This window comes from Camellia sinensis, chromosome 11 (genome assembly GCF_055761805.1).
Source record: "Camellia sinensis isolate YWXY chromosome 11, ASM5576180v1, whole genome shotgun sequence".
In the NCBI taxonomy this organism is placed as follows: domain Eukaryota; kingdom Viridiplantae; phylum Streptophyta; class Magnoliopsida; order Ericales; family Theaceae; genus Camellia; species Camellia sinensis.
Window position 1 is genome coordinate 69,430,273 of NC_138971.1, and position 6,471 is coordinate 69,436,743.

The following is a 6,471-nucleotide window of genomic DNA, read 5'->3' on the forward strand; positions in this document are numbered from 1 at the left end:
TAATTAACTTAGCTTAGCGTAGCTTAGCTTATTTATTTGGACCCTCCTTCGAGAGGGCGCAATGTTGTAGTAAGCGTGTGTGTGTGTATGTATGTCTTCCAATGCCACGTCTTTCTCCGTTTTTATTTATCCGCTTTCGATGGTTAGATTAGGGATTGTAGACACCCCATTTTTGACCGTCCTCAAGACTTGGACGTCACCGTTTGAATACTCGATGATTATCCTTGTTTGTGTTCGTTTGGAGTTCCCGGAGGTCTTGGCTCGCGTGCCCTACCTCAGGATCTCCGAACTCAACCGCTTAGTGTCTGGTTTTGCACCAAACACTTGCATCTTGCCTTTGAGAGGCAGGGTAGGGCTTGTGGACCATCCCTACACCCCACCGGCAGTGGCTAGAGGCCACCGGCTGGTTTTTTGCTGCTATCGGCACTTTTGTTTGCCGGTCGGCACATTTTATTGCCGGTCGGCATAGTTTGTTGCCGGTCGGCACTGTTTTTTGCCGAAATGGCATTTTTGGGCAGCCGACCACTGTTCATCCACTTTATGGAGATATTTTGTGCCAGCTGTGATAGCTGGCACCAACTCTTCCCCCCTCCATACACGTGTATGGAGGGATCTCCCTCTAAGCAAGCTTGTTGAATAAGCTTTGTAAGAGGGAGTCTTATAAGAGGGGGGCCTTCCTCTTTGATCTAGGTTAGACTCTTGCAACCAAAAACCAGACCTTAGAGATATAGATACATATTATCTCTATACCTCCCTCTCTCTCCTCCTTTGTGTGTGTTTCTTAGCTCAAAAGGTGTTTTTTACCTTACTTTTGCACCATTACACACACCATTACACCTTACTCCGAGATTGAGGGCCTTGGGGGGTTGTTTCTTGAGTTTTTGGACTTGTTTTGATCAAAAGAAGGAGGCTAGACCATTTGTTCTTCAAAGGTTCTTCAAGGGTGAGCATCTTGATTTACATTCCCCAAACTTGCAATAGTTTTTTGCCTATCTTGCTTGCTGTTTTAGCTCTTGTGTATAACATAAAAATGGCTTGTATTTTCCTGCTTTAGCACTTTCATTAAGGTCATTTTGTGGTTTGAGTGCAAGCTCACCCTTCTAGGCCTTGTTTGGTCCATTTTGGTGCCTCTTTCATAAGGTTTTGTTCACTTCAGTGTTTTAGTCCTTTGACCATTGAAAATCAGTGTAGTTTTAGTGTCAAAAAAGTTGGTTTGAAGTCTTGCATAGGGGAGGGACACCCCTCTCCCTTTATGGTTTTGTTTCCTTGAGTTGTGGCCCAAAAGGGTGACATGCATGCTTGCTTGGTTTTTGCTTCATTTCAGAACTTTTTGGGTGTTTTTAGGTCATGTGGGATCTCTATTTTTGGCTGGATTTGTACCTCATTGTATGCTTGTAGTACTTGCTTTGTATTGCTCCATTTTGCTTAGAAGTGCATCTCATGATTAGGCCATGATTCTTGTGTGTGTTGGCTTAGTTCCATGAAGTTTTTAATGTTGTTTTTCCATACTAAAAATCTGTTGGTTATCCATTTGTTCATGCTTGACATGTTTGTTAGAGTTGCTTTGCATTTTGGCTTAAAAGCTTTAAGTATGTTGACCTTTAGCATGCATAGTTGTGATTACCCTCATGATTTAACACCATCTAGGACCACATTTTAGTCCAAGAATCATGTTTGTATGTGTGCATGCATGACCTCTTTTATGCCTTAAGGGTGTACCCTCTTATGCCTAGGAATGAGCCGTAGTGCATGTGCCTCTTGGGAGTCACCTTAGCTGCCATTTTAGGAGAGTTTGGAGTCCCATTTTGCATGTAAAAAAATCTGTCCTTACTTTTCTTAATCATGCCATAGCTTGGTCTTGTTGTTGGAAGTAAAGTGGCCCTTTTGGCGCCTTAGCCTCGGGCCTATTAGCTTGCATGTTGGCATGAGTTGTTTGTCCATCATTTTGAGCACTCTTGGTGCTGTTTTGAGGTGAATAAAGGTCTGCACCTTTATCACTTTGAGGCCCCTTTGCATGCTTATCTCATGTTGGTTGCATGATTGTCCCATTAATGTGCTATTCCATGCTAACTTTATGGCAAATTGGTTCATGTTTGTATCTCAACTACATCTTGCATGATAACATTACATACTTGTCATGTTTTGTTGCATGATATTTGGCATATCTTGCATGTTTAGCATCATGTTGTATTTTGAGCCTTGTGAGCATAACATGCATTGCATTATTTGGCTTGGGGTGTCAAGCCAAATATGAGGGTCGAGGGACATTCATACTCCAAGTGATGCAATGTACCTTGATTCTCGGTCACCGGGGCCTTTGACCTCGACATGAAAAGGCTTCGGATCTCATTTTGTTTGTTGCATGCATCCTTACATTGAGTGGCGAATTTGATCCCCTGGGTCATCATGCTCCATTGATTGCTCAAAGATCGAGGGTCGTGCTTCTTTGAGTTCAAAACATGATAAGAAGCACAACCATGCCCACATGTACCTGAGAACCCCATGCCATGCACTGTCTATTCTCTGTTTGCTGTCAAATTGTCTTCTGCAGGAAGTTTCTGCCGACCGGCAGAATTTAGTGCCGACCGGCAATATTCGGAGTGCCGAGGAATCCAACAAATGCCGATGGGAGTTGTGAAGTGCCGATGGGAATTCTGTCCGGCCGGTGGTGCTCTGCAGGATGCAAGGAACTTGCTCCAGTACTTTGGCAATTTTTAGAAAGACAAGGCAGTACAAACAGAGGCGGCAAGAGTACGGTACGAGTTTTCCGGGAGAGACGGATTCGAGCATGCACCATTCGCGCATCCCGAGGCAGAGGCTGCGCCTGCCCTCTTCTTTCCTTTGCCATCTTTTCTTTTAAATTAAATTAGAAATTTTGTAATAATTTTATTCGTTTATTATTTTGGGACTGTAATATTTATTTTGGCCCTCCGAGTGGGGGGGAAATCTGTAATAAGTGTGTGTGGGTGGTGTGTATGTTTTCCAATCCCCATTTCTTTCTTCCCTTTTATTTACCCGCTTATGATGGTAGATTAGGGCATTTTTTGAAATTAGCATACCTTATGCTATGCATGCGTGCATCCATGCATTTGTATTGCATACATTAGGCTCGGTACATCACGCTAACCGCATTTGTATTTCAAATTCTAAACCGAATATGTGGTAATTGTGCATTTTCACATACCATGTTTTAGGGCTAGCCGAGCCTGCCTAGATCGCATTTTGCATGTGATGCATTAGCCACTTTTAACATGAACTAGGACATGCATGTTTGCTAACTAGTTTACTGTTTTGGCACGGAGTACAATGTAAGTATTTTTGCTTTAGCATCCAGCATGCGTGTGAATGTTGCCATAATAGTATGCTTGTCATGCGGCTAAGTGCTTACATGAGATAAACTGCTTGAATGCCTGTGGGTGGAGGTCAAATTGCTTAAATTGGGATAATGCGTTAAAACTGCGATTTTTTTTAAAGCCCACTAGATAGTGGCAAAACCATCTTTTCCAAAAGCCCACTTGAAGGTGGCAAAACCTGCATTTTAGCCTACTTATGAGTAGCAAACCATTTTCAAAACGAACATAAAATGTTTTATTTCCAATTTGGGCAATTCGGTCTATACTTATTTGCCGCGTGCATAACATAGTAATGCTAGGCTAATAATTGGGATAAGAACACATAACGTTTTCAAAACTGGATATCACGGTTAGTAGAGGCCGGTCTTCGGACCGGGCGAGAGGGGGTGCTCATAGCTGACCTTCCCCGATCGTACCCAAGCTCCCGAGCCGAGACAACTCCGGTGATGACGGACATGTGGCCTTCGGCACCGAGTCAGGGTTTCCTAAATTTCCCCATTTTAAAAAAAATATTTAGGTGGCGACTCTGTATCTGGCAAAGCAGTCCATGTTTGGCACTACTTTTTCAAAAATCTTTTTCTCAAAACGATTTGCCAGATTTGGACTCTTTGGTTCAGATTAAGAACCGTGACACAAATCGAGTCCGAACTGTAGCATGAGGCCCTCATGGGCGCGTCTACAGGGATCATGTTTCGATTAGCACCTTATGTTTGCATGTTTGCATCCTTCATTTGTCTTGCACGCACCAGGCTCGGTGCATAATTCAAACTGCATTGTATTTCAGTACTTATTTAAATACGTGTTTCAAAGCATGTTATGAAGTTGTTGCATCCATATGCCATCTTAGATAGCCAAGTCTATTTAGTTGCATTATTGCATGTGTTGCATTAGGCATCTTGCATAGTTAGGATCATGCATATTTTTAACTAGCGTTTGTTTTGGCTTGGAGTACTCTTTCAGTTTTACGCTTTAGCATACTTGCATGAGTGTGAGTGTTGCCATGATAGCATGCTTGCCATAAGACTATTTGCTTAAATGATAAACTGCATGAATGACTTTGGATGGAGGCTTTATTGCTTATATTGGAACAATTCGATGATTGTGAGTTTTAAGCCCACTTTGCGAAGTAGCAAATCATCATGTTTTAAGCCCACTTGACGGTGGCAAATCCACGCTTTAGCCCACTTGAGAGTGGCACTTTCAAACCATTTTCGAAAACAAACACGAGTTGATTTGTTCCAATTCTTGCGATTTAGTCTATACTTGCTTGTGTGCGTCACGTAATAAAGTTAGCTAAATAACCGGAACAACACATGAGTTTATAAAACAACATATCATGATAGTGGAGGCCGATTTTTGATCGGGCAAGCAGGGGTGCTCATTTCAGGACCTTTCCCTCTCGTACCCAAGTTCCCGAGCTGAGGCAACTTTGGTGATGACGGATACGTGGCCTTTGGCATGAGTCAGGGCTTCCTAAATTTTTCAAAAATAAAATATTTAGGTGGCGACTCTGTAATGTAGCAGAGCAGTCCAATTTTGGCATTATTTGATTCAAAATCATTTTTCCGAAATGATTTGCCGGATTGGACTCTATGGTGTTTATAAGTTTCACATTGCACTTTGTGAGATTAGATTCAAAACCGTGACAGGAGTACGAACTGCAGGACCAATTCGAGCCACTTCTAAAAGGGGGGCGCGACGAAAGTCGAGTCTACAGCTTATGGCAACTCTGCTGGGGATTTGGAGAACTTGACTCGAACTCATGATATGTTGTTTTATCCACACTTATGTGTTTCTTTGCATTGCATTTGCATCGGTTCACCTAAGTCACAGTGTTTGCTATCAGCCATTCTTGAACGGTTTGCCGAAGGCTTGCTTGGAAAAGCGTGCCATAATGCTGACCGGTTGCGGTCTCTGCCACAATGGGAACATAAACCTTGGATCTGGACTACCTCTGTACCGTTTGATCCTCCTTTCACTTCTCGGTGTTAGGAGCGAGAGGTATATTAGGTGGTCTTGCTAAGGCACCCTTTTTTTTGACCAATTGACCTAGTTGCATATCAGAAGCCGTAGAGACTGTTCCAAACTAGGACAGGTTGCTCACCCGAATGCAAGATTGTCTGAAGCCACTTGTTGTGCATAGTGAAACCCCTAGCTCTTGACGAAACTAGGACAGGGTAACCCTACTCCACCATAGGGGTGTTTTGGTTCTCAATTAACTGGTATGTGCTTTACAGTGAAACTATACGGGAATGTGCATATCAGTTGCAAGTTTGGTATCTGATTTTGGGGCTAAATTCAGTAGAGAGCACAGTCATTCAGCTATGCTCATATCTGTTCTAGTGAAACCAGGTCGAGACGCTGTTTGTTTTCTCTTTGCAAGGTAGTCTTGAAACCATAGCTTCAGAAGGCTCCAGTATCCTCCGGGTACTCTAGACTTATATCGATAGACTTTGTCAAATCGGAATTGGCTCAGAAGCGACCTGTGTTTACCTCACCCCCATCAGTTACAAGACGAAGGAGGTTCAGGAAAAATTCACCAGTACAGTTTCTATAGTAGTCACCCCTCAATTCACCCGGGTCTAGTCTAGTCTAGAAACAATTGTCTGCATTTAGCTCAGCACGAGATCAATCACCCATTCCCATGGCTCAGTATCCTCTAGCCAGTGTGGAAGAACAGATACAGTACCTGCAACAAACCATTGAGGCACTGCGATAGGACGCAGTCCATCAGGCTGAAGTCACGACTTGTCAGGTCGAAGGGATAACCTGGCTACAACAACAACAGCCACAGCCAACGGTAGCTTATGCATCTCATGCACCTCCCACAGGTAACCCGACACCAAGAGCCACTACCCGTATTCCTAATGCCCAAGAGACTCAGGGCAATTCAGCAGAGCCAATCCCAGAACAGGTCTCTAAACGTCCTGTCTATCAAACCGAAGCTCCGTTTGAATTTGAGGTTGACCCAACTACACTTAAGGTCAATAAAATGGAGAAGTTATTCAAATGCGCACAAGAAGTGAAATCCATCTCGGATTTAGAGGATGGGTACACTGAATCAGCAGTTACCTTACCGGAGCAGGTTAAAATGCCACATATCGACCAGTTCGACGGC